This window comes from Marmota marmota, unplaced genomic scaffold (assembly GCF_001458135.2).
Source record: "Marmota marmota marmota unplaced genomic scaffold, marMar, whole genome shotgun sequence".
Lineage (NCBI taxonomy): Eukaryota > Metazoa > Chordata > Mammalia > Rodentia > Sciuridae > Marmota > Marmota marmota.
In genome coordinates this window covers 412,111-431,826 of record NW_026003318.1, presented here as the reverse complement: position 1 = coordinate 431,826, position 19,716 = coordinate 412,111, and the positions used below count along the sequence as shown (strand labels likewise).

The 19,716-nt window shown below is 42.3% G+C and overlaps 1 pseudogene; it reads left to right on the top strand.

Annotated features, from left to right (window-relative positions):
* Window positions 1–9,316: 9,316 nt before the first annotated feature.
* On the top strand, window positions 9,317–10,731 carry LOC107160330 (annotated as a pseudogene).
* Window positions 10,732–19,716: the final 8,985 nt, after the last annotated feature.

Here is a 19,716-nt window from a genome sequence, read left to right as displayed (position 1 = left end):
TTGTGCATGTGTGACTGCCTTATAACATCACAGCATTACGTGTAAGTTTCATGCACTAAGGAGAATACAGGAAGAAATAAAGGGTACATTCCAGCTAATCTGCAATCCCAGTATCTGAAGTTCTCTGCATCCTATTCCTCCCCTCCTGTTGGAGGCGACCCCAAGGAGGAGTTTCCCTCTCAGGCCAGTGCCAACTGGGAATCACAGCATGCGTGAGAAGGCAAGTAGAAAGTGAAGGTTGCAGGTTCCCTCTGGGGTACCTTCATCCCCAAATTTGTAAACAGTAGCCAGCTCCAGGAGAGTTGCTCCCTATGTGCATATCCTGACCTATGCTGGGTTGTGTTGTTCATCTACTTCCTCTATTAGACTGCGGCAACTCATGGTTGTGCTATTAGCATCCAAGCCTATGTCCCAAGCCAGTCCTCATTACATAGGGCACCTGATTGTTTCACAAGAGAAATATTGAGAAAGTGGTGACATAACATGTTAACATTGTTTTAAGTGAAATAAGAAATTACTTTATTCTGAGGCAAATGTGAATGACTGTGGCCTTGGCACACAGATTCATGTTACACTTAAAGATTTGTTCCTCCATTGAAGAGTTTTGATGAACTTCCTTACCCATGGAACAAAGATGTCTGTGAATCAGTAGGTTTACCAGATTTTTCCTTAGGGTCCTTATGTAGGCAGGCAAGGAAACCTGCTTATAATTTTCAGAAATAATCTTGTAGAATTTGTAGCTTTAAGATTGATATAGGGAAGAGGTTGGCTAAAATTGGTGATACATTTTCATAATAATGTAACAGGGATTTTAGATAAGATACAAAGGTTGAAAATAAACAGATTTTAAAGGCTCTAAGATAGCCCAAAATAATTATGGTTCTTGACATGCAGTATTCCTCTCCTCAGTCATGAGGGTCTGCTCAATCAAGGCTTTACACTGTGCAGGATCTCCAATACGTATGCAGCTTCAGAGAAGTTCAGCTTCACAGTGGACCCTTTGGGCTAAGTACCACAGTGTGCATGCAGAGCTTGAAAGGCTCGATCATAGCATTTGATAGAGAGTCTGAGAGAAAAGATCGTAGTCTTCAGGAAAAGGAAATAGTTCTAAAGCCATCAAGGAAGCAATCCCTGCATGATGTTAGTGATACTAGCCATTGTGAGGTCGTTCTCAGCTTTAATCATTTCCATCCTCTGCATCTGACAGCATTTCCCTCCAACATAAAATAGGTCTAATGTATCTTAAAAAGTGCCAATGATCAAGATTATATTGTGAAGAAAATGTGAATGTGTGGTCCAAACCAACCCCCAAATCCTCTCTGTATATCATCATACTTTAATCAGACTGACAATGGTTTTCCCCTGTATGTACAACTACCTGTACTTGATGAATTATTTATTTGATGTTTGGAGTATTTAAAATAATTTATTATCTATTGGTTCTATTTTTTTCCTGTCCAATTTGAGTCTGCATTCATACAGTCATGTGCAATAGCTAGTTCTAAGAAAGGTTCATCTTTCTTTAATATCCAAATCATTTTAATTCTTATTCACTCTATATGTGTACTTTTTGTAAGATTAGGTTCAAAATCTTTGGGAATCCCATATGACAGTCAACAGAGTAGAAGTGACGGTGAGGTGGTATAAGTCTGAATGTGTCATAGTGCTCCCAAGCATTTTCTGCATCTGATGATAGTATTTATATCATCTAGAATTTTGAATCCACCAATTTGTCCTGTAAATAGTAGTTCACTTTGGTGATTGGGTTCACGTAGGGTTAGAGCCCATACTTTGGGATGTGTACCACAATGACAAGGAGTAAGGATAGGTTTGTTGCATTGGGAAACAGGTTTAGCTACAAGAAATTAACCATTATACTTGTCATATGAAATTTGTCATTATAGTCTCCAGGATAAAACATGCGTACTTCCTTTTTTCCTTTCAATAGGAAGGAAGTTTGTTTGGGCTGGAAAGGTTTCGTGTATGAAATAAAGGCATTTCCAAAGGGGATTTGTTATGGTTTGGATCCATGGTGTGCCCCAAAAGTTTCTGTTAATGCAGGAATATCTAGAGGTGAAATGATTAGATTATGAGAGCTGGGATCTTATCAGTCCATTCTAGTTTGGATGGACTGACTGGGTAGTAAGAGCAGATAGGTGGGACATGGGTAGATATGATGGGTCATTGGGAGCGTGTCCTGGAATCATTATTCGTCCTGCAGCCACCCCGCTTCTTTAATCCACAGTTGGCTCTTACAACCAATTGTGCTGCCTCACCTTGAGCCCAGAGCAAGGCAGTCAGCCATCTAAAAATTGGACCTCTGAAACCAGGAACCCCAAATCAACCTTTCCGCCTTTATGTTGTTTTTGTTGAATATTTTGGTCACAGTGATGCAGAAACTGACCAAAATAGAGTTCCTTTCTCTAGATGTGATTTAGATTTGTGATGTCCCACATAAGCTCACATGTGTGACACTGGAAGTAGGTTTAGAGGTGAAATTATGGGGTGATGAGCATTTTTACCTGATTAGCTCACTAATCCACTTTAATGGATTACCTTGGTGGCAACTTAGGAGGTAGGGTGTGGCTGGTGGAGATAGGTAGCTGGGGATGTGGCTTTGCAGGTTATATTTTGTCCTTGGTGAAGGCAGCCCTCTCTTTCTGCTTCCTGACTGCTATATCCTGAGCAGCTTTCCTTCTCTATGCCCTTCTGACGTGGTGTTCTGCCTCACATTGGGCCCAGAGCAAGGTAGTTAGCTGTCCATGGACTGAGGCCTCTGAAACTATGAGCAGCAAATAAACTATCTGCTCTAAAATTGTTGTCAGATTTTCTAGTCATGGCAGCCAAAAAGCTGATTAAAATAGTAGATTTAAAATGTGGTTTTACCAAGCTAAAACCTGGATTTTTTTCTTTAAATGTAATAATGAGGGAATTATTACCTGGGGTTAATGTAAACTTTGAATCTTTCATAGTTTCAGTTTTTGTCCCAGTAAAGTAGGAGATTTGAGTTAAAAAACAACAACAACACATTTGTAACAACACATGATTAATGTGGATATAATGTTATAATTTGTAGTTAATTGAAACTGTTGTTTATCATCATTCTAAGAAAAGATGAGGGGCTGGGGTTGTGGCTCAGTGGTTGAGCTTGCCTGGTATGTGTGAGGCCCTGGGTTCTATTCTCAGCACCACATAGAAATGAATAAGATAGAGATGTTGTGTCCATCTACAACACTCACTCACTCTCTCTCTCTCTCTCTCTCTCTCTCTCTCTCTTTCTCTCTGTTCATACACACACACACACACACACACACACACACACATACACGTACATCTAAGTTGACACATTTTCTGTTCTTTAGTGATCCAGTCATCTTTCCCATCCTGAGGCTGAGAGACACGCTCTATAAATGGAAATTTCCCTTATAGACATCATTTTTAAAACAAAAGGGTCTCAAACTGAAAACAGTAGTTTTTGAAATCTTATTTTCATAGATCATTGATTTTCCAATCATTTTTTGGTACCAGGAAGGAACTCAGGGGCACTTGGCCACTGAGCCACACCCCCAGTCCTATACTGTATTTTATTTAAAGATAGGGTCTCACTGAGTTGCTTAGCCCTCACTTTTTGCTGAGGCTGGCTGTGAACTCATGGTCCTTCTGCCTCAGCCTCCTGGGCTGCTGGGATTACAGGTATGTACCACCGGGCCCAGCTATAATCTGTTTTTTAACTGTGTTAAGAAATGAGGCCCATTTTGGCTGCCACAGTAGACCAATCCCTTGAATGATGAACTGTGCAAATGAGAGAGAACTCATCTAAGCAGAGTTCAGATGTGAGAAGATAGGAGCAACCTTCACTCTGCCTCTGGAGGATGGGGGAGTTGAGGTCATTGTGGTGTGCTGTCATCCTGACTCTTTATATTGTGTGTTCAAGAAATGGCAGCATTAGCATGAGCTACGAAGTGCTTTTGACACTCTGATGTGAAAAGTTCACCCACTGGACACACATGCAGGCCCAACTGAAGAACTATTGATTTTTACTAATTTGAGATAGACAAAGTAAAGAGGGACTGCTTGGCTAAAAGCCATGACCCTTTACTTCTGCCTAAAGATGTCCTGTGGGTAACTAAGCAAGATAAAGATTGGCATATCTGCCTTCATTTTGTATCTTTTCTCTTTGTTACTGTAAACATTGGGTCAGATTCCTGTTGAGTTCTGCATATAGGCATGCTAATCATTTAAGGAGTACTCACCAAAACCCAGCTATGAAGGTTTATCAACCCCAAATTTAGCTAATCTTTCTATTCCCCCTCAAGATGGGCAAAATTTGTGGTTTCCCATTTTGGACCCCTGGAGTAGCCTCTAGAGATTTTAAATTTTTGTCATAAAATTTCAAGAATGATGCAAGGGAGGCAGATCACCCACAGTGGGACCCTCCCTTAAGCAGGAGCTGTCCTCTCATGCAGATTGAATTGCCTCTTCTAGGATCACAGGTCTGATAGACAAGCATCCTGAGCATCAAGGGGCAATTTTCCCTCAAACAATAACATTCTCTCAAGGGAGCCTCCTCACAGAAGCAGGACTGAGAGGTGATCCATGACTGCTTAAGTATGCAGACCTCTCAACCTGCCCCCGTCCTTCCTCCACACCTGAAGCTCATCTCAGCAACTGGAGGACAGATCGGAGATGCTGGTTTCCTTTTGATTTCCCATTGTGACCATGTTGATTAGTTGTCTTTCCAGCTTTGCACAATTACACTTTCTTTTTTGGTCATAAGTGGCCGCGTGTAATTAGTTAGGGCTCCCAGAATGAGGCATCTGGTCTAAGACTCCCATGACACAAGTTCAGGAAAACAACTGGGTGGACCACTACTATTGTGACCCTTATGTCAGAGGTATCATCTACAGCAAAGTCAATAGGATTATACCCTTAGCCTGATGCCCTCTAGAACAGAGTATAATAACATTGTTGGTGAAAGAAGATTTATTTGTTTTTCCTCAATTTCAACTCCATTAATGGTATTCATGGTGAATACATTGTATTCGCTGAGTACTTTGTATGCTTGGAGTCAACATGGGTACTTATAATATTGCCTTCTAGTAAGATACTAATTTGTTCTTTCACACTGTATTCTTCCCAAAAAGAAGTTTGCAGTATGGTAAAAAACAAAATAAGAAACAGGTCAACAGTGTTAGCAGAGCACATGGTCAGAAGGTCTTGCAGAAGAGAGATGATAGATATGGGAAAGTAGCCAACAATTAGCTATTACTTTTATTAATGGGGAATTTGGGACATTTTATAAACTCCAACCAGAGACATACTCTTTAGAAGGGGACCAGTCTAGTTGAAAAGTAGATTCCCTCAGAAGGCTAGTATGAAAGTGGAGGGTTTATCTTCCAGTGCTTGGGTGATTCACAATGGAGGTAGCTTCTCAAAAAACCGAAGACTCTTTAGTTTGTGGCTTACAATTTTGGTTTAAAAATATATGAGGTGGTCCTCTTAATCCCTCTAGCCATCTCAGTCATAAGTATATATGTTTGTTAAAAGCAAGAAGGTGTGTGTATAGGGGTATTCTTCTCACCTTTGTTAGTAGTTTTTTTGTTGTTGTTGTTGTTTGTTTGTTTTTTTAGAGATATGACATTTGTTTAGTCTTTTAGAAGAAAAATTCACCTCATAGATTTTGAGGCATTTGTTATCTCTTTTATTTTCTCAAATGCATTCTACAGATTTACAACATTTTTAGGGTAAAACATCTCCAACCTGACACTAAAATTCTATTAAGTAAGACTGACTTCATTCTGTGGCAATGCACAGGTTCCACAATGGAGAAGATTTAGAATTTTTTCATTCATATATATGAATGCTTATATATGTATAATTATTCCTGTCTTCCTAGACTTTACCTGAGACCTGCTGCTGTGTACAGTCCAGTTTCTGTCAGGCCCAGTCTGACATAGAGCTCAAATCAACTTTCTGGCATAACCTGAATTTTAAATATTCATGTGAATTCAGAACTCATGAAAAGTTTTGCTGAGATTTGAGAGAAACTTCTGTGACATTTCAATGTATAATGAGAAAGCATATATATAGTGAGCTTATAGACTCCCCAGGTTTCCCATGCCTGGTTATTTGAGCTAATAGCAATTCACAAATGAGACAGAACCAGCCTGTTAGTGATTTAGGGACCTAGCAAGGGGTCACACAAGGAATATTTAAAAGGTGTGCCCAAAAGAAAGGCAAATTAAGTATTTAATTCTCTAGGAAGTCCTTGGTGGTTAATTAGGGTTTGGAATTAAGGTAACCTGGTTTGAATTTTGCTTTCTAATGTAGAAATGAGAACACAGCCCACTAGACACAAAAGCTGGTAATCTCCACAGGATGTTGTATTATCTGCCCCGGTGGCCTCCCCTGGATAGGGAAGCATCGTTTCCCATCATACCAAGATGGAAGATTCCAGGGTTCACTTAAACACAAGCTGTCTTTGGAACTGAAAGAAGGCCTTGTGTCTACATGGAAGCGTGGGTTGCCATCTGGATGGTGGGTGGGGAAGCAATGACAGTCATGCCATGTCTTCTTCCTATAAGGCTGAGTTCTGGAGGCTGCTCCTGTGAAAAAGAGGGAGAGACCCTGTGGAGACCATCTCAGGACACTGATTCTGGGCAACAGAAGCACCTGTTTTCCATGTTTTCATCCTCCATAGTGGCTCAAATGACTTGCTTGTCTTACATGATTGTGTGAGATTGTGTTTCAGTTTGACAGAACTTTCCTTGAGAAGATGCAGCCTTGAGACAGGCCCTGCCATGAAAGAAGAATGCAGGTGGCATTTCCTCCTAGGCCTCATCTGGTGAGACAGGAGCATTGATGGAGAGTGGAAATGACCACTCCCTTCCCTGAGCAACAGAGGATTGGGATGTGCACATGCCTTCCTGAGATACCTTCTTTAATTGTGGAAGTCCTGATCCCCTCCTTCAGTCTCCTGTGCTGTTGCTAACAGGGCTGTTCCACTTCACACTGGTGAGGCCAATTGATGAGGAAGGGAAGGTTGAGAGGCAGTAGTGACACAGCCAGCCTTGGTACAGGTCTGAGTTAATCTCTTTGTTGTCAGAAATGGTCCATGCTTCAACTTAGGATGGACCACAGCCAGGGGAGGGATACACACTCCTGAGAACACCTGCCTCAAAATCATCATTTCCCCTACTAAATTTGTGCTGTTGAAGTTAATAATGAAAAAAGAAAAACTAGGTTTATGATTTGATTGAGAAAACTCAGTGGTTTTCCTGGGGACACATTTTGGCATCTGAGTCATCAGCCTCATTTTGAAAATAAGGGTTGGCTCACCAAGACTTGCCATTTGACACTTCAAATCTCACCTCAACATATTCGTCCCTCTGTGTTCCCAGATTCAAAACTAATTGTTGTGACCTTTGACCAGTGTTACTCACTTTATTATATTAAAATCATGACTTCAACCCTTTAATGTCAGATCTAAAATCCTATAACCATGCATCCACAATTCACTCTGTGAGTGTCTGTCAAAGTGACATCCTCCAGGCTGAACTGCTTCCTGAGTGACATCCCCCATGCTGAACTGCTTCCTGAGTGAAGGAGCATGAGTGATGAGTGAGCTCTGGATTAGAACACTACTTCTTAAAGTCTGACTTCTTAAACACTGACTATGATCCCAATCAGCATGTTTATCTGAACAATTTTAATAAGAGTCTTTAATGCACTTTGGTTTGAAACAACTGTATAGAAGAATGACTGTAGTTTTATCCCCGATGAAAAGTGGTTGCCCACGTGTGTGGCAGTATCTCCGGTTTATATAAGGTCTTTCATAAGAATGTAAAGAAAGTATCGTTTCATTGTTCCAAGCATAAAAAAAGAAGAAAGCCATCAAATATTTTCACACGATTTGTGCCTCTCCAAAAGGAGCATAAATAATGATGCTTGGAGCTGATCCCACCATGTCAGATTGGCTTTCTACAGGGTTTGGTGGGCCATGGCACAGCATCCTACTCTACATTCATGTGTCAGAGAATCCTTCTGGAGTGGACACTGAAGCATTGGGAAGATACAGTGGCATCCCAGATGGGAATGCCATGTGAGTGCAAGATGGTGGTACTCCCTTGAGAATGAATCATCAGCCTACCTGGGTGAGGTCCTCCATCGGCTTCAATGCACAGACCTGAAAGGAGGTCTGAAAAGAAAAGTAATTGAATGAAGCATTTTTCTAGAAAATATTGAAACCCTCAATTATATTTTACAACAAGCTGTAATCAGTTAAAGTAGATGAGGGGCCACAAAATTTTAGTGATCCTAGTCCTTCCTTTATCTGACCACTGAAGGTGCTTTCCTGACCAAACAAAATGGGGTTTGTTCTAATCAGCCTAGTGAACTTCTAGATTCATAATTTTACCCAGTGATAGTTATTGAACATAAGATCCCAAGTACAACACATTTTTTTAAGTTATGAGGCTTCTTGTTTATTTAGTTTTATTAAGTTGTGCTAGTGATCAAACCTAGTGCCTCACCTGTGCTAAGCAAGCACTCTACCACTGAGCCATAACACCAGCCCCACAACACGTTTTTAACACAAAGATATCTCTGCATTTTCCTTTTTAGCTTACTACCTGTGTGTGTGTATGTGTATGTATGTGTGTGCACGTGCGTGCGTGTATGTTTGTGTGTGTGTTTGTGTACGTAAATATATTTTTTGGGAGGTGGTACCAGGGATTGAACTCAGGGGCACTCAACCGCTGAGTCACATCCCCAGCCCTATTTTGTATTTTATTTAGAGACAGGGTCTCACTGAGTTGCTTAGCACCTTACCTTGCTTTTTGCTGAGGGTGGATTTGAACTCATGATCCTCCTGCCTCAACCTCCCAAGCTGCTGGGATTTCAGGTATGTGCCACTGCACCCAACATACCCAGTATATTTCTTTGCATGTAAATTATCTTTATCTTGGTGCAGTTTAAAAAATATAATTCATCCCTGACCAACCAAATCAGCAGCCAGGAGCATTGGCATTGCTCTATATCTCCTCCCCTCCTCCTCCAACCCCTCCACCTCTGCCTCCACTCCCCCTCTTCCAACTTCTCCTCCCAACCCCTCCCTCTCCCCTCCTCTACCCTTTTCTTCCCCCTTTTCCATCCTCCTCCAATTCCTCCTCCCCTTCCTCCACCTCCACTCTCCCCTCCTTTTCCTCCTCCACCCCTCCTCCTCCCCCTTCTTCCCCTTCTCCACTCAGTTCCTCCTTCTCCACTCCCTTTCTTCTCCCCTTCTTCCTCCTCTTCCACCTCCTTCCTCCTCCTCCTCCTCCCTATTTCTTCTTCACCCCCTCCTTCTCCTGTACCCCAATTTTCCTCTGCATTGCCCTATCCTTGGATCCCAGCTTCCCCCTACCCCTTCCTGCCCACTGTCTTTTCCCTAGGTAGCCTCACTCCTGCAGGGTTTCCTTTCACCCCCACCAGTGGCCAAAGACTTGAACACTCAAAGTCCACCTCCCTATAACTCTGCTCAACATGGACACCAGTGTGATGGAAGGAGGATTAAATGTCACTCTCAGCATTCAGTTACTTATGTGTGGAAAGGAAGATGCATTATCATTGGAAAGGAAGGAGAATCAGTTAAGATGTGGGAGGAGAGTACTGCACGTATGAACTTTGCTGAGGGAACTGTCCTGAGAGAATGGTCACTATGGCTGGACACATGAATGTCACCTTCAAAGCTTTGCTATGATCATTGACCAACTAGACATTAGCAGTTTTGTGACAAGTAGCACAGCTGCCCATAGACCCTGGTGGTGGTCCCTGCTAGTCAGTGTGGCTCCCTCATTGGAAAAGGTGGTTGTGAGATGAAGGAGATTTGAGAGAACACAGGGGCTCAAGCCCAGGTGACAAGGATATGCTCCCCCAATGCAGCAGGGTGGGCATCCCACAATCCATCAATGAGTGTCAAACAGATGTGTACCATCATGTTGGAGTACCCCCACGGCGTTGGTAATCTCATATGCCCAAGCTGCCACTTCTGCAGTCCTCTTTGCAGGGGGTCAGGACAGATACAGCACAGGCAGTGACAGTGTGAGCTTTCCCCACAGTACCCTGTTTATGTGCTTCAACCCTGATATGGAGGGACCCTTGTAGAGACCTGTGCCATTCAAGGACAGTCTGCCATTCCAGAGGCAGCTAAGCTGTACCAGTTGGCAATGCAAGAGTCTCATTGTCCTCTGATGTGTGGCAACACCAGATTGAGCGGCATTGAATCCAGCTCTCCAGAGATGAAAGGCTATCAGGCAGGTTTGCATGCACTTGTTCAGGTTACTCATAAACTCAGTGTCCCAAACAACTTGATTGGCTGCACAATCAGGTTGCAAGGTGCCAAAATATTTGAGATCCTTCAGATGTCTGGAGCACAGATGAAAATTCTGAGCCCAGTGGAAGGATCTGCTGATTGGCAGGTTAACATCCATCACTGTATCTGCTGCCAGCATTAGCCCAGCTCAGTATCTCATCAACCCCAGGCTTTCCTCAGAGAGGAAGTTGTATGGGGAGCTGCTTGAACAATGTAGATTGACCCCTAATCCTTTTCAGTTGTTCACCACCACCCATGATCCAGTGTAGTTTCTGAACAGTCAGCAATTCCAGGATTTATAGTTTGTAAATCTTCAGTTTCTATACACTTTATCAATCACTCATGATTTATTTTATTTGTTCTAATTAGTCATGCATGACAGCAGAATGTTTTTAACTCACTGTACACAGATGGAGCACAACTTACCATTTCCCTGGTTGTACATGATGTAGAATCACCCATTCACTCAATCATATGTAGCTAGGGTAATAATGTCCATCCCATTCCACTATCTTTTCTATCCCCTTTCCCCCTCCCCTCTTCTCCCTCCCTTTTGCTCAATCCAGGGTTTGAACCCAAGGGTGCTTAACCACTGAGCCACATCCTCAGCCCTTTTTTACATTTTATTTAAAGACAGGGTCTGAGTTAATTAGGGCCTAGCTAAGTTGCTGAGACTGGCTTTGAACTCTCAATCCTCCTGTTTCAGGGTACTTAGCCACTGCGATTAGAGGCATATACCACTGCATCCAGCTGACACCTGTATGTCTCATCCAAATAGAGGTGAATGGGCCCTGGGCAGGTGCCCTCTCTCCCTGCTCTCCCCTACCTCTGCCTGGAAGGGAGTGCATTACCAAATATTTCTGTCATTCCTTATAGTTTGACCATCTTGGTGAACCAGAATTTTACTTGTTTCTGTCATTGAGTTTTCAGCAACTTAGTGTTACCATTAATGCTCTGTTACTGTAATGCTGTAACGTGTGTTGTGTGGTTTCTCTGCCTCAGTTGATAAGACTCCTATTACTGTCTGAGTTGGTGAGTCTCAGTTCCCTCCCACGTTCCTGCTTCGGGAACCTAACTTGTTTCCAGTTTAATTTTTAATTTCTTAACCATTTCATTCTTTTAAAAATTTTGTCCCCAAGTGCACACACTTCATGAATGTACACATTGAAAAAACATTGTCAGGTTATAGATTATGGATAAATTCAAATTACTAGAAAATTCCAGTACAGTACAGTACATCTTACTGTTAATACATGTGTGTTTATCCCTTATTGTGGTTTGTCTGGTCACTGGTATGGTTCACTTGGTCACTTGGCTACCTCAGTCGTGGGGGGTAGAGACGCAGAGTCAATACACAGACACCGGGAGCTGGTGAGAGAGCTGGCAGGTGGCAACCTCAGTGACCTCTAGCAGCTCGTTTAATGCGGAACTGATTGCAATTGATATAGAATGCATCTTCCAATCATACATAAGCAAGCAGGTTATGCAACATCTAGAAACCAATCATCTTATGTCTAACGTAGCTGCACTATGAGGAAGCGCTAAATATTGCTATGCAGTGGAAGGCAGATTGGTAGGGTCTTTGTCCCTTTGAGAGGGGGCCTTATGAGTTGGGGTTTCATGCCCTGAAGCACCCGACTCTTGGTTTCCTGGCCTTGTAGCCTGGCAACGCTGACCTCAAGCACTGAGGATGTGGTTTCACAGATGGCTCACTAGGGCAGAGTGCCCCATCCTGCAGGTGTTCCTGTCAGGCCTGTTGGAGTGGAGGTTTTCCTAGCATTCTGAGCTGCTCGTAGCTGCTAGCTGCAAACCGAAAGTTATTCCAACATTTTATACTGTCTATCCTTGTTTATTTCCATGTGCCTATATATTGCTTTTTACTGAATACCATTTGCATGAGCATTTTTCCAAGTATTTCTTTGTTCTTGGAAATTTTTTAAATAATTTTCTCATGTCTAATTTATTTGTGAGGTTATTTCTTTTTCCATTTAATATTCCCTGCATATGATTTCATTTTTCTTTGTAAAGACTTCAGACATTTCCCCTAAGGTAAGGCAGCCTTCTTGTACCGAATTGCAGTTTGATGGAGGGACCTCATTTTTAATAGATGTGAGTGTATCACTCACTTCTTTTGGAATTCTTTAATCTTCTTATTAAGAAACCTACAGGACAAGGGACATGGTGGGTTCTGAGAGATAAATCATTAAGTGTCCTCTCCTGGCCACTGGGGAATGAGCCCTTCTGAGGCCACATTTCAGCAGTCAGATTCTGGAGCCAAACTTGGAATGTGTTTACTCCTCTGCAAGTTGGTTTTTATTCTGAACAGTGGGAGAAGCAAGCTCCTTACCTAAGCCTGTTCAAGTGCTTGCATTTTTTTCACTGACTTCTTTTTATTATTGCCATATAATTACTTTTCATGCACTTAATAATTATATTTCCTGATATCTTTTTATTTTCTTGACTGGAAATGTGTTGACAGAGTTAAAGTGTGAGGAGGACTTGGCCATGCAGCCCCAGTCACGAATTCCCAAGTATTGGATGCCTGGCTCTCTCCTTTCCATTCTGGCCAGACCTGGCACCCACCTTCTCTGATGTCAGCATTGGCTTCCTTGGATACCAAGGCTGAAATTTCTCAACATGCTTGTAACTCTGTGCCTAGAAGAGCAGGAAGCCAACCAGGCCTGCTTTGGTAAGGAAAGCTCAGCGCTACCTAAGTGGAAATGTCCCCCCAGTGGGGCAGATCCCTTTGCAGGGTGGAAATAGTGCCTGAAAAAGAGCTTTTGCAAAGACCCTGTCCTTCTGGCTTATTTATCCAGGAGGCTGATACATCTTCTGACTCTCAGGTTCCAGAGTGTGCATATGTGAGCTGGGGTGAGAAAGGGGTCATGTGGAGCCCTGGCCACTCTGTAGGCAGCTGGTGAGAGATGGTAGATATACACAGTCTCAGAGTCCTTCATCTCTCATCCTCTGCAGCTCAGAATCCATCTCCAGGACTGTGTCTTCTCTGTTGCATGAGGCCCAAGTGGCTCTGGCTCAGGTCTCCCTGTGACTTGCAGGTGCTATGAGATCCTTAGGAAGGATGTCAGAACTCCCCAGAAGGCAGGAAATGATGAGTGTGTGGGGCCAGGACTGCTCAGGGAGGTGGGCTGATTACAACTGGTGGGAACCAGCTGTGGCTGGACTCTGGCCTTCCACTGTCAGCTCCAGAGTCAGCCAAGCCAGACCTGAGTCAGATGCTGCCACAGCTCAGTCTTGGTGCCTTCAGGCCATGGTGTAGGCTGGTGCAGGTGGGTTCCTAGTGTGCTGCCTGGTCTGCAGCCCCTTTGGCAGAACCTGCTCTGTGCAGCTTGATGCCAGCCCAGCACCTCAGTGAGCATTGAAGACAGAGGGCCTCAGGGGATCCTGCCTCAGGTGTGGGCTCCTGTGTGGAGGGTGCTGACCCACGGGGTCCATGCTCCTCTTTCTTTCCAGTAGTCCCCCTGCTTTCACCAACCTAGCCCTTGCTGTGGCTGTCAGTAAGTCCTTAAAATTCTTGCTCTGTCCTCACATTTACAGAATCCACCTCCCCAGAATCACCAATTCTTTGCTCTTCACACTTCATTCACCTGGGCACAGCATCAAAGATGATTTTCTTTGGCGAATGTGCCCTGTGGTGAGAGCAGAGAACACTTACCTGGAACTCCACTGTTGAAAGAGTTTGTGCCTCTCTTCCATTATCTTCTCCAGGCATATGTGATGTAATGTCTTTGGGTAGAAATTTCCTTTGATAATTCAGAGGGTCCTGTCTCCTCAGCCACTTTCCTATTCTTTCCTAGGGCTGCCCAAAGGTGCCCACAGATGCCTTGTGTCCTCTAGGTTACAGGGAATTTCACTTCCTGGGTCAGCTCCTCCTAGAAGACAGTCTGAGGTATGGGGTGCCAACTCTTAGGGGAGAAGTTGGGGTCCCTGGGCCTGAGGAATCTCCAGGAGCAAGACTCATCTAGACATATCCCTCCTTGAAACATTGTCTCCCCAAGCCCTGTCCCCATTCCTTGGAGACAGGTGGACAGTGAGCCTGTGGATGCTGGTGCTGAGGGGCCAGGTCAGCAGTGATTCCTGCCCTTGCATTCTCTCACAGTTGTGTAGGAGGAAAATTCTCCCAGAGCATAAGGACCACCCACCCCAGTGCAGTGCTGTGCAAACCTGAAAGCCTCATAGACTGGAGTCATGGTCCAGGTCTCCTGGGAGGGTGATCAAGGAGTGTTTCAGTGAGCAGGACCAGGTGGAAGGATGTCCAGCTGGCAGGGACCTTACCTGCCTTTGAGTCTGACATGTTGGTGCTCCCTCAGCCCCAGCCTTTTCTGTTTATCACTTTGAAATTAACATGCTCACTTCTTAGAGACACATATTTTCCTTAAATGTGAAATGAGCAAGGTAAAATATTCTAAAGGAGTAAAAAAATGTAGATTTCAAAAAAATACTTATTTTTTTTCTATTTGATACAAATTCTTACGTACCATTTTGCTTCCTCTGAGCATGTGTAGAAAGTTTCTGAGACCTCACCCCTTTTTATAATTTGATTTCAAATGGAATTGCAGGTCTTTACTCAGGAATGCTACTAGAGAAAAGAGAAAAAAGCCCATCTGTCATTGTTGCTGAAGAAAGTGATTATATATCCACAAAAGGTTGGTAGTAAGTTCAGACTACAAAGATCCATGAGAGTATTGGTTGCTTTGTGCAGTGAAGAACTCCTCCTGATGGTGAATAAGTCTATTTTGCTTCCTGTTTTCTGAACTTGGAAGATTAACACTAAATTCTATGTGACAAACATAGCAATATCAAAATATGATTATTTGTTTAGAATTGATTCAGTATCATAGAATTTATTGATTCTCTATCTTTGATATTAAATCACCTCTCTGTTGTCTGAACAGAACAGGTTTTTATGAGAACATTAATAACATTCTAATAAAACATTCAGGTATCTTTCATGATCTCATCTAATTCCAATTCTCTCTCATATGCCCCCTCCTAATAGCATCCCACTGGGAGTTGACCTTGTACCTTGTGAATCTGGGGGTTTACATGGACCTCAGTCTATACTTCTTGATACTGTTCTCTACAAGCTGTTTGAGACGCCTGGACATTTTGGCTACTCTTAGATATTTGTCTACTATTTCCACTTGTAGAAATACTTATCTGAATTTCCTCAACAAAGCCAACCTGGTCTTGGATTTCACAGAATATAAGAAATTAAGCTAGAAAAACAATTGAGCTACTTTTCCACAATTTAATCAAAATGTGCCGCAGTCCGGCTGCAGCAAAATAACCGGGGGGTGACGAACAACTTGTGTAGATTGATACAGCAGGAGTGGGAGCCGTTTATTGCAGGACAGGAGCAGTATTTATACATTCCACACAGCTTATCTAATTAGCATAAACTAGATACAGCAGTCAACCAATCAGGAATCTCCACCCTTAATGGCTCACTTTTGTTACTTCTCAAACCACTCCCTCTGGCATTTTGCCAGGCACCATCCAGACTTGTTTACGAACTCTAACATTCCCCTGGCAAAATGCCAGGTGTTATTTTTGACTTGTTTACAGACTCTAACAAAAATGTATGCAATTTATTTCTGCTTTTTTCATTGTCTCTTATTTCCTATTTAGCCAGGGTGCTCAATCCAGCCATCTGTGGTCCAGGCAGGTTCCCTGGCCCGGCTGCCAGAAACTGTTCACATCATGGCATATCATATAGGCTTCACCTCAAGGAATGAGTTGGAAGTGTTGCGTGTTTCCTTTTAGAGGGGATTAAGGACAGTTTTCATTTCCTCCTTAGTGTGGTGCAGAATCCACCATGACACCCCTGGGCCATGCCTTTCCTCTGATGATGGTCAGTATCACTTCATTAGCCTGTTCACTGTTCCAATTGTGTGTGAGTTGTGGTAGACTGTTTTCCTCCAGGAGTTGGTCCACTATATCTGAGTTCACAAATTGTGTTCAGACAGTTATTCATAATATTCCTGGATAGTTCTTTTACTCCCTGTAGGATTAATAATGGTGTCTTTCATTTCTAAGTTTCTTTTTTCTTTTCTTTTTTAAAAATTAAATTATTTATTCTAATTTGTTATACATGATGGCAGAATGCAATTCATTTCATGTTACACATATAGAGCACAATTTTTCAAGTCACTGATTATATACAAAGTATATTCACACCACTTGTGTCTTCATACATGTACTTAGGGTAATGTTGTCTAACTCATTCCATCATCATTCCTCCTCCCTTTCTCCCTCCCTTCCCCTCCCTCCCCTTTCCCCTAAGTTCCTCCATTCTTCACATGCTCCCCCCACCCCCAATGCCATTATGAGTCAGCATCCTCATAGCAAAGAAAACATTCAGCCTTTGGTTTTTGGGGGGATTGGCTTGCTTCACTTAGCATTATATTATCCCAGCTCCATCCATTTACCTGCAAATGCCATGATTTTATTCTCTTTTAATGCTGATTAATGTTCCGTTGTGTATATATACAGACTTTCCCTATCCATTCATCTACTGAAGGGCATCTGGGATGGCTCCATAATTTAGCTATTATGAATTGTGCTGCTATCAACATTGATGTGTCCCAGTAGTATACTGTTTTTAAGTCCTTTGGGTATAAAACAAGGAGTGGGACAGCTGGGTCAAAGAGTGGTCTCATTCCAAGTTTTCCCAAGAATCTCCATACTGCTTTCCAGAGTGGTTACAACAATTTGCAGTCCCACCAGCAATGTATGTGTGTGCCTTTCCCCCCACATCCACACCAACACTTATTGTTGTTTGTATTCTTGATAGCTGCCATTCTGACTGGAGTGAGATGAAATCTTAGAGTAAGTTTGATATACATTTCTCTAATTGCTAGAGAGTGTCTTTTTTCTTAAGTGTATCTGTTACAAGCATGTTAATGAAGAACCTGTTTTGATTTTGATTCTCTATTGATTTCCTCATCACCGTTTCATTGATGTCTTTAATTATATGATAGCATCAGATGTAGGTTCTCATTTCTGTTCGTTCTTTAGTTCCTGAAGTGTAAGGATGAAGGTTGATTTTAGTTCTTCTTTTGTAATGTAAGCCTTCAGCTCCTCTAATTCCCCCTAAGCCCTGCCTGTGCTCTCTTCCACAAAGTTTCCTAAGATGCAGTTTCAGTTCTTTTCCTTTGAAATATTCAGACTGATCCTGAGACACCCTTGACCCATGTGCTGTTTAGAACTTTGGAATTTGACCTGCAGATATCTGGAGGTCACCCAGCTGTGTTTCTGTTACTAACGCCATGGTAATTCCAGTGTTCCTGGTGCCATGTTGGGATTTGGTAGCCTTCTGCACAAACACCTGTCGTGGCTGAAGGTGGCTGGTCGTGGATACTTCCCTGTGATGTTGAGAAGGATGTGTGCTGGGCTGCTGTTGGCTAAGTGCCCTAGAGGTACCTGTGGTGGGTGTGCTATTGAGCTAGACTGACACCACGATAGCTCTTCTGTGTGCTCCAGCTGTCACTCACTATCAGACGACTGCCGCTGACTCCTCCTGTCACTGGATTTCACCGCGTGTCCATGTGAGTCTCTCAGTTATTCATCAGGTGTTTTGACCTTTTGTAGGTGGTGCATCTTAAAGATTCAGGCAGTTGGTTTTAAGTCTTGTTAGTGAGTCTAGTGTCCATGTCTTCTCAGTAGTGGTTTAACTCAAGCATTTTTTCCATTCATGAGATGTATTTTTCTATTTCTGTGTATTCCTTATTTTGCTGCTTTTGAAAAGTGGTTATTTGAATATTATAATGATTTCTTCTCTGAAATCAGTTCCTCCCTCTATTCAGAGTTTCTTTTGTTTGATGAAAGCTATAGCCACTGTGTGTAGTGACTTGTAGATAGTTTTTGGAGACAGTAGTTTCATTATTCAATGTACTCAGAGGGTCTCTATTAGCTTGTGTTGAGCCTGAGTTTTGATGGAGTTCCGTGAGGAAATAGCTGGAAAGAAAACATAAATAGATGAAAGGATAAAAAAAAATGTGGCATATATACACAATGGAATATTACTCAGCAATAAAAGAGAATAAAATCATGGCATTTTCAGGTAAATGGATGGAGTTAGAGAACATAATGCTAAGTGAAGTTAGCCAATCTCAAAAAACCAAATGCTGAATGTTTTCTCTGATACAAGGAGGCAGATTCACAATGGGGTTGGGAGGGGGAGCAAGGGAGGAAAAGACGAACTCTAGATAGGGCAAAGGGGAGTGAGGGGAAGGGAGGGGGCGAGGGGGTAAAAACAATGGTGGAATGAGATGGACATCATTACCCTAAGTACATGTATGAAGACATGAATGGTGTGAATATACATTGAATACAACCAGAGATATGAAAAATTGTGCTCTATATGTGTAATATGAATTGTAATGCATTCTGCTAGAATGCATTACAAATTAGAAAACAGAAGAAGTAACAAGGGCTCATCTCCTCCTGTTTCTGTGGACATTTGTGCTGAGGCTGCTGCTTTAACACATGGTCGTGCTGTTTAAATCTCCTTCAGCCTCAGTTCTCTGCATAAAAATAGGAAAAGAAGAACTTAAATTATCACTATTTGCAGGTGACATGATTCTATACCTAGAAGACCCAAAAGGGTCTACAAAGAAACTATTAGAGCTAATAAATGAATTCAGCAAAGTGGCAGGATATAAAATCAACACGCATAAATCAAAGGCATTCCTGTATATCAGTGACAAATCCTCTGAAATGGAAATGAGGACAACCACTCCATTCACAATATCTTCAAAAAAAATAAAATACTTGGGAATCAACCTAACAAAAGAGGCGAAAGACTTATACAATGAAAACTACAGAACCCTAAAGAGAGAAATAGAAGATGATCTTAGAAGATGGAAAAATATACCCTGTTCATGGATAGGCAGAACTAACATCATCAAAATGGCGATATTACCAAAAGTTCTCTATAGGTTTAATGCAATGCCAATCAAAATCCCAACGGCATTTCTTGTAGAAATAGAGAAAGCAATCATGAAATTCATATGGAAAAATAAAAGACCCAGAATAGCAAAAACAATGCTAAGCAGGAAGTGTGAATCAGGCGGTATAGCGATACCAGACTTCAAACTATATTACAGAGCAATAGTAACAAAAACAGCATGGTACTGGTACCAAAATAGGCGGGTGGACCAATGGTACAGAATAGAGGACACAGAAACCAATCCACAAAACTACAACTATCTTATATTTGATAAAGGGGCTAAAAGCATGCAATGGAGGAAGGATAGCATCTTCAACAAATGGTGCTGGGAAAACTGGAAATCCATATGCAACAAAATGAAACTGAATCCCTTTCTCTCGCCATGCACAAAAGT